Genomic DNA, 10,068 nt, shown 5'->3' on the forward strand with positions numbered 1-10,068 from the left:
GAATGTACTAGTGTGCCTTTTCCCCCACATCCAAGCCAACAACTATTGTTTGTGTTCTTGATAATAGCAATTCTAATTGGAGTAAGATGAAATCTTAGAGTTGTTTTAATTTGCATTTCTCTAATTACTAGAGATGTTGAACACTTTTTCAAATATTTATTAATTGCCTGCAGATTTTCTTCTGACCAGTTCCTTGGACCATTTATTGATTGGGTTCTTTGTATTTTTGGTGTAAAGTTTTATAAGTTTATTATAAATTTTGGAGATTAGTGCTCTATCTGAAGTGCAGGTGGAAAAGATTTTCTCCTACTCTGTATGCTCTATTTTCACTTTATTGATTGTATCCTTTGCTGAGAAAAATGTTTTAGTTTGAATCCATCCCATTAATTGATTCTTGATTTGATTTATTGTGCTTTGGGAGTCTTGTTAAGGAAGTGTGATTCTAAGCCAACATACTGAAGATTTGGGCCTTCTTTGGCTTCTATTTGGTGCAGGGTCTCTGGTCTAATTACTAGTCCTTGATCCATTTTGAGTTGATTTTTGTGCAGGGTGAGAGATAGAGGATTAATTCCATTTTACTGCATATGGATTTCCAGTTTTGTCAGCACCATTTGTTGAAGAGGCTATCTTTTCTCCATTGTATGCTTTTGGCTCCTTTGTATAGTATGAGGTACCTGTATATATGTGGGTTTGTCTCTGTGTCTTATATTTTGTATCATTGGTCTGTCTGTCTATTTTGGTGCCAATACCATGCCATTTTTGTTACTATTGCTCTGTAGTATATTTGAACATTTGGTATTGTGATAACTCCTACTTCACTTTTTCTGCTCAGGATTGTTTTGGCTATTCAAGGTCTCTTTTTCTTCCAGGAGAAGTTCATGATTGCTTTCTCTATTTACATGAGGGAATGTAATTGGGATTTTAATTGGAAATGTATTGAATCTGTATAGTGCCTTTGATAGAATGGCCATTTTGACAATGTACATTCTGCCTATCCAAGAACATGGGAGATCTTTCCATCTTCTAAGGTTTTCTTTAATTTCTTTCTTTAGTGTTCTTTCTGTAGTTTTCATTGTAGAGGTCTTTCACCTCTTTTGTTAGATTGATTCCCAAGTGTTTTTTTTTTTTTTTTTTTTTTTGAGGCTATTTTGAATGGGGTGGTTTTTCTAATTTCTCTTTCAGAGGATTCATCACTTATGAATAGAAATGCATTTTATTTATGTGTATTGATATTATATTCTGCTACCTTGCTGGATTCATTTATTAGTTCTACAAGTTTTCTAGTGAAGCTCTTTGGATCCTCTAAATATAGAAACATGTCATTGGCAAATAGTGACAACTTGATTTCTTCTTTTCCTATTCATATCCCTTTAATTTCTCTGGTTGGTCTAATTGCTCTGGCTAGTGTTTCATGGAGGATGTTGAATAGAAGTGGTGATAGAGGGCATTCTTGTCTTATTCCAATTTTAGAGGGAATGCTTTCAGTTTTTCTCCATTTAGAATGAGGTTGGCCACAAGCTTAGCATAGATAGCCTTTAGAATGTTGAGGTATGCTCCTACTATCCCTATTTTTTCTAGTGTTTTAAGCATGAAAGTGTTCTCCCAAAGCCATAGAAAAAGAACAGATCAACACCAAAAATAGTATAAGATGGAAAATAATTAAAATCAAAGCTGAAATCAGTGAAATTGAAACAAGAGAAATAATTCAAAAAATTGACAAAACGAAAGTTTGTTCTTTGAAAAAGTAAACAAAATTGATAAATCCTTAGTTACACTAATGAAGAGGAGGCAAGAGAAAACTCAAATTATTAGAATTTGTGATGAAAAAGGAAAGCTCATAATAGACATCACTGAAATACATAATATAATGAGAAGCTACTTTGAAAATCTATAGTCCAACAAAATATAAAATATCAAAGATCTGGACAAAGTTTTAGAGACATATGATTTTCCCAGACTGAATTAGGAGGATATACAATTTACACAGATCAATTTCAAGCACCAAAATAGAAGAAGGCATCAAAAGTCTACCAACCAAGAAAAGCCCAGGACCAGATGGATTCTCAACCGAACTCCACAAGACCTTTAAAGAAGAACTAATACCAATACTCCTCAAAGTACTCAGGAAATAGAAAAGGAGACAACCCTTCCAAACTCATTCTATGAAGCTTGTATCACTCTGATACCAAAACCAGACAGAGATGCATCAAGGAAATAAAACTTTAGACCAATATCTTGATGAACACAGATGCAAAAGTCCTTAACAAAATTCTATCAAATCACATAAAAATACATATTAAAAAGTTAGTGCACTGCTGCTGGGGCACCTGGCAACCCAACCAGTGCTTGACAAGGATCCACTGGGGGAATGATGTTTGCAAGGACTCATCGTCCCGGGAGATGCCAGATGCTTGCCTCCGGGCTCTGGTGCTTTTTCTGCATTATGTTTCTAATATTGTATTACTCATACTATTCCTTGGTAGTAATCACTGAGGGAGAAGGGAATACTACAGTGTTTCCCAAGAATATTAATAAAACATTAGGGACTATAACTCGTTCTCAGCCACAAGTAGTAAAAAATCTTTTACCACTGTGTGATGTGTCTTCTTCCTGGGGTGCTTGTTATGAACATGTAATGCAGTACATAAATTTGGCCATGGAACTGTCTGTCTTTCCAACCATGAGTATGCAAAAAAAGCACCTCCCACAGTAGCTACTATATATGGACTAGCTTATTTTATCTATAGCAAGCCCTGCTACCCCCATAAAGGCAAGCCCTTAGAGAAGGTAGATATAGATCTCCCCCTGTCTCCTACAGGGTGGTTTAACCCAGATGATGGTTTTGTTTATGTGTGGTGGTAAGGTAAAATAATAAGGTTTCACAACATTCCTTCCTTCCTACAAAGAATAGGTCACCCCTATAATAAACATTGGTACACAATGTCCTGTTCTGGGAAAAAGAGCCACATAAGACAATGTAATCTATTCAGTAAAAAAACAGCCATGGGAACCATTGGGACTATTGCCCTCCTGTAACTTAGCAATTTAGGTATTAATCAGATGGACCTAGTAGAAATGGTCACGTGAGATTATTTGTCTATCCCTTTAACCATGAGAATAATAATAGTTTTAGGTCACATAGAGGTTAGATATTAAGGAAATAAACATTGTATTAGCTCATTGACTTAGTTAAATATTTTTAATCTGTACAGTTACTGATTTCTCACAATCTTTTGGTAAAAACAATTTCTGCCTATGCTTTGGAAACTTCTTTGATTTTATTAATCATAAGCCTGTCATCATAGCCTGAAGAAAAGTGTATATAAACCCAGCCTTCCCCAAAATAAAGTGGGATTGATTGCACCAGAACTAGAGTCTGTGTCTTTCATTCTCCATCTATCGCCGATGCTGTCTCCCCGCGCCCCATTTACCAGTGTGGAACCCATGGACTCCTGCTAGGACTGGACTCCGGCACACCATGATCAAGTGGGGTTTATCCCAAGGATGCAAGGTTGGTTCAACATCTGGAAATAATTGAATGTAATTCATCACATCAATAGGCTTTTAGTTAAGAATCATATGATTATTTCAATAGATGATGAGAAAGCATATAATAAAATATGCCTCCAATTTTGTGAATGTAAATATTTACTTTGTACCATTGAGTACTTGTAAATGTCTTTTAATTTTACAGGAACTCACAATATGAGATTGCTTTGAACTATCTTGGAACTGCTGTCTATGGGGACTCTTAGAAATGGAAAAAAAATGTATTTTGCATTGTGAGATTGTTGTGAGTTTTGGGGGGCCAAGGTCTGAATATTATGGTTTGGGTGTGAGGTGACTCCAAAATCTCACATGTGAAGCAGTGCAAGAAAATTCAGAGGAGAAATATTGGATTGTAAGAGTCTTAACCCAATCAATCAGTGATTTAATCCTCTCAATGAGATTAACTGAATGATAACTGAAATGGTAGGGTGTAGCTGGAGGAGGTGGGATTTGGGGCATGGCTTTGGGTAAATATTTGTATCTGGCAAGTGGACTCCCTCTCTGCTTTCTGATCATGATGTGACCTGCTTCTCTCTGCCTCACTCTTCCACCATGATGCCCCATGGAATGGAGCCTGCTGTCTTTGGATTGAGAACTCTGAACTGTGAGTCACCAAATAAAACTTTTCTCCTCTACAATTGTGTTGGTTGTGTCCTTAATCACAGCAGCAAAAAAGCTGACTTGAATATAGGGATTAACTGGGTGGTAACTCTAGGTAGGTAGGATGTGGCTGGAGGAAGTGGGACTTTGGATATATGCCTTTGAGTTTGTATTTTGTCCCTGGAGAGTGAAGTACTCTCCCTCTTCCTTCCTTTTTGCATGTTCTGAGCTGCTTTTCTCAACCACACTATTCAAACATGATTTTCTGCCCCATCTTGGGCCTAGAACAATGGAGTCAGTCATATATAGACTGAGACCTTTGAGACCATGAGCCCCAAAATGAATTTTTCTTCCTCTAATTATTTGTGTCAGATCTTTAGTTCACAAAAAAAAAAAAAAAAAAAAAAAAAAAGCCGAGTAGAACAAAGGGCAACCATGAAGAATACAAATAACTATTATTGTTGGCAAGGATATAAGAGGAAATTGCAATTTTACATCATTTGTGGGATTGAAAATTAGTACAATCACTAAAGCAGTATGGAAACTTCTCAAAATGCTAGCAAAGGAAACACCATATAACCCAGTATTCCATTTCTTTTTCATTATTTTCCCCAAAGAACTAAAATCAGTATGTTATAGTGACACATGCAGTGTGGGGGACCTTTCTGCCACATCCATCTTATGTGGATGAGAAAATGGTTAACTATTGGAGGATTATGTTGGCTATAAATCAGTCAATTACCCATAAACTTATCTACTCAATAAACACCCAAGAGCCAATACTCTTTTTAAATGAGAGGGGTCATGACAGGTCTGGCTGTATTAGCTCTGGTCTCTAACAACAGCATGGAGTTGCCCAATTCTCTTTTCTTTATAACACACAGGTAAAAGGGACAAAGACAAGGAGGAGATTTTTATTTGATGGACAGAATAGGGTGGAGTTAGGGGAGTGATTATCTTATGGGAACTAGACAGCGAACCATCTGATTCTGCTAGATAAGGATGACTTCCAACATCTCCCTCTTTTTAATATTTTTAAAATGATTCTAAGAGCTACTTTGAGGTCCCAGCTCTTGGTTCTGAGAGTATGGCAATAAGACAGCTCAATAGAACTAACATGGACACAAACATTGCGATTGGACATTTAATTTCTCCTTGTTGTTTATACTTTTAGCCTGTTGAATTAGATTCCTTATTTGTCCCCATGATGGCAGGTGGAATTTTTTTGTCCACTTGCTTCTCCTTCTTTCTTCTCCTCATTGACTTGCTGTTCTCCTTGGAGATCAGGGCTGATGTCTCTGGTTTGAACCTTGGCTCCAAGTCCTCCATGCTTGAATGCATGTTCATGTACCCAAATAGGGTGGAATGTTCCTTTTGGAAAGATAGCATGATTTTTATACCACATTTTCACTGGATCTGGTCCTTTCCACTATTCTGTTTACAAATCTTTCCACCAAACTAAACCCAATGAACCTGCCACAGAGGAAGACATATGTCTCTTGGTTGCTGTGTGACCTTCAGAATCACTATTTAAAAAGTTTAAAAATGAACAAGGCATGATGAAGGTTATTTTGTGGGGTCTTATCATCCCCCTTTTTGTTTTTGTAATTGTAGCTTAAGAGAAATGGGCTTGTTCTAAAATGTCTTGACCTTGAGGATTACAAGTTATACTTGTTTTGTATTTAATACAAAATTGGTGGCAAAACTGAGGAAAAGAAGAACTAGTATAGCTGGAGCATTATCAGTATTGATTTGTAATAGATAGCCTAATATTGCAAAAGCAGCTAGACAATGAGAAATAACATGTTGAGTAGTCTCTCTTTCATAGCCTCCAGTCTTTGCTTATTTGAGGGGGCTAACATAAGCATACATGTTAAAATATATTTAACTATTGTTTCTTTTTTAAATACCCAAGAACATTTATGTTTTGGTTTTAATTGTTTTGATAGGTGTTGAAGATCAAGCTGGTTGAATTGATCTGTTCCTGTCTCTTAAGAGTCAGTTGAATTCCCACAGTGGTTATTCATAGGGAATTTGAGAGCAGCTTCTTAGCTTCTTTGGTGCCATTCGCTAGGTAGGGTCTCCTTGATGAGGTGGCTTCCATTGGAAGCATCAGGGATGACTCCCTTTTCCAATGACCTTCCTTTGCAGTAGGTGCATTGATTTTTTTTTTTTTTTTTTGTTATTGTTGTTTGGTTTTTCCTCTAGTGGTCTCATCAATATCTCTGATTGGGAGATTTTGTGATCTAGAGTTGAAAAGCTCCTTAGAGAAATTCTCTTGTTCCCTGAATTTAGGTTGACTCTGAGAGTAAGAGCTAAATACTGTTTTTCTATATTTGCCCCTTTATTTTAGTCTTAATCTCAGAGTTTGATCTTCAACACCCAGCAAGCTAGTCTTATCAGTCATAAAGTAAGAGTATTGGGTTTTAATTTCACTGTGTATAACTTTATAGTTATTTACCCCCTTTTATTTAATTAGGCTAAATATTATCTTATCTGTCCTATAGGTGAGGCCTTATTATCTCAAATTAATTTAGGTTCTTTATATTTTTTTAATTTCTTCAGTACTTTATATTCAACCAACATACATTAAGTTGTGATACCCAATGGTGTTTCAGAAATGAAATAGCAAATTCTCTAAGTGAGTTCCTTTTTTTTTTTTGGTAAACAAATGGGATACATATTGTTTCTCAGTTTGTACATGGCGTAAAGGCATACCATTTGTGTAATCATAAATTTACATAGAGTATTTACATAGAGTAATGTTGTTTGATTCATTCTGTTATTTTTTCCCTTCCCCCCACCCCTCCCACCCTTCTTTACCCTCTATACAGTACTTCCTTCCTCCATACTTGCCCCCCTCCCTAACCCTAACTCTAACCCTAACACTAACCCTTCCCTCCACCCCATTATGTGTCATCCTCCACTTATTAGCGATATCATTCGTCCTTTGGCTTTTTGAGATTGGCTTATCTCACTTAGCATGATATTCTCCAATTTCATCCATTTGCCTGCAAATGCCATAAGTTTATCATTCTTTATGGCTGAGTAATATTCCATTGTATATATATACCACAGTTTCTTTATCCACCCATCAATTGAAGGGCATCTAGGTTGGTTCCACAGTCTGGCTATTGTGAATTGAGCAGCTATGAACATTGATGTGGCTGTATCTCTGCAGTATGCTGATTTTAAGTCCTTTGGGTATAGGCCAAGGAGTGGGATAGCTGGGTCAAATGTCGGGTCCATTCCAAGTTTTCTAAGGAATCTCCACACTGCTTTCCAGAGTGGCTGCACTAATGTGCAGCCCCACCAGCAATGTATGAGTGTACTTTTCTCCCCACATCCTTGCCAACACCTGTTGTTGCTCGTATTCTTGATAATCGCCATTCTAATTGGGGTGAGATGGAATCTTAGGGTGGTTTTGATTTGCATTTCTCTTATTACTAGAGATGTTGAACATTTTTCCATATGTTTGTTGATTGCTTGTAGATCTTCTTCTGTGAAGTGTCTATTCATTTCCTTAGCCCATTTGTCGACTGGATTATTTGAATTCTTGGAGTAGAGTTTTTTGAGTTCTTTATAGACTCTGGAGATTAGTGCTCTATCTGAAGTATGATTGGCAAAGATATTCTCCCAATCTGTAGGCTCTTTCTTCGCATTGCTGATAGTTTCCTTTGCTGAGAGAAAGCTTTTTAGTTTGAATCTATCCCAGTGGTTGATTCTAGCTTTTATTTCTTGTGCTATGGGAGTCCTGTTAAGGAAGTCTGATCCTAGACCAACAAGGTGAAGATTTGGACCTACTTTTTCTTCTATAATCTGCAGGGTCTCTGGTCTGATTCCGAGGTCCTTAATCCATTTTGAGTTTAGTTTCGTGCATGGTGAGAGATATGGGTTTAGTTTCATTCTGTTGCATATGGATTTCCAATTCTCCCAGCACCATTTGTTGAAGAGGCTATCTTTTCTCCATTGCATATTTTTGGCACCTTTGTCTAGTATGAGAAAATTGTATTTATTTGGGTTTGTGTCCGTGTCCTCTATTCTGTACCATTGATCTGCCTTTCTATTTTGGTACCAATACCATGCCGTTTTTGTTACTATTGCTTTGTAGTAGAGTTGAAGATCTGGTATTGCAATACCCCCTGTTTCACTCTTCCTGCTAAGGATTGCTTTAGCTATTCTGGGTTTCTTATTCTTCCAGATGAATTTCATAATTGCTTGCTCTATTTCTGTAAGGTACGTCATTGGGATTTTAATTGGAATTGCATTGAATTTGTATAGCACTTTAGGTAGTATGGCCATTTTGACAATATTAATTCTTCCTATCCAAGAACATGGAAGATCTTTCCATCTTCTAAGGTGTTCTTTAATTTCTTTCTTTAGTGTTGTATAGTTCTCATTGTAGAGGTCTTTCACCTCTTTTGTGAGATTGATTCCAAGTATTTTATTTTTTTCGAGGCTATTGTGAATGGGGTAGTTTTCCTAATTTCTCTTTCTGAAGATTCATCACTTATGTATAAAAATGCCTTGGATTTATGGGCATTGATCTTGTAACCTGCTACTTTACTGAATTCACTTATGAGTTCTAAGAGTTTTCTGGTGGAATTTCCAGGTTCCTCTACATATATAATCATGTCATCAGCGAAAAGGGATAGTTTGAGTTCTTCTTTTCCAATTCGTATCCCTTTAATTTCTTTGGTTTGTCTAATTGCTCTGGCCAGAGTCTCAAGAACGATGTTGAATAGAAGTGGTGAAAGAGTGCATCCCTGCCTTGTTCCAGTTTTTGGGGGGAATGGAGGAAACAAGTTGTGTCAAACAAATAAATAAATAAAATTTAGAAAGTGAACCAAATGACCGGGAAACCAAATCATATCTCTATAATAACCCTGAATGTTAATGGCCTGATTTCATCAATCAAAAGACATAGACTGGCAGATTGGATTAAAAAGAAAGATCCAACAATATGTTGCCTGCAAGAGACTCACCTCATAGAAAAAGATACCCATAGACTAAAGGTGAAAGGATGGGGAAAAACATACCATGCACATGGACTCAGCAAAAAAGCTGGAGTATCCATCCTCATTTCTGATAATGTGTACTTGAAGCCAAAGTTAGTCAGAAGGGATAAAGAAGGTCATTTCATACTGCTTAAGGGAAGCATAAATCAGCAAGATATAACAATCAAAAATGTCTATGCCCCAAACAGTGGCTCATCCATGTATGTCAAACAAATCCTTCTCAATTTCAGAAACCAAATAGACCATAACACAATAATACTAGGTGATTTTAACACGCCTCTCTCACCACTGGACAGATCTTCCAGACAAAAATTGAACAAAGAAACCATAGATCTCAATAACACAATCAATAATTTAGACTTAACAGACATTTATAGAATATACCATCCGACCAAGAGCGAATACACTTTCTTCTCAGCAGCACATGGATCCTTCTCTAAAATAGACCATATATTATGCCACAAAGCTAATGTTAGCAAATACAAGAAGATAGAGACACTAGCATGTATTCTATCAGATCATAATGGATTGAAGTTAGAAATAAATGAAAGAGTAAAACACAGAAACTATTCCAACATCTGGAGATTAAACAATATGCTATTATATGATGAATGGATAACAGAAGATATTAGGAAGGAAATTAAAAAATTCTTAGAGGTAAATGAGAACAAAGAAACATCATATCAAAATCTATGGGACGGAGAGGTTTCAAGATGGCGGCCTAGAGGGTGGCTGCATTTCATGTTGCTCCAGGACACAGGACTCAAAAGAGGAGATATTGAGACGCTTGGGACAAACTCAAAGCAGCCGGTTGACTCTCACCCCCTGGGGAGGCATCCCGGATGGGATGGTGGTCCGGGAACGCAGGAAACTTTGTGAAGTAGAACTGCCGGCGAGACGC

This window comes from Sciurus vulgaris, assembly GCF_902686455.1.
Source record: "Sciurus vulgaris genome assembly, chromosome: 2".
In the NCBI taxonomy this organism is placed as follows: Eukaryota; Metazoa; Chordata; class Mammalia; order Rodentia; family Sciuridae; genus Sciurus; species Sciurus vulgaris.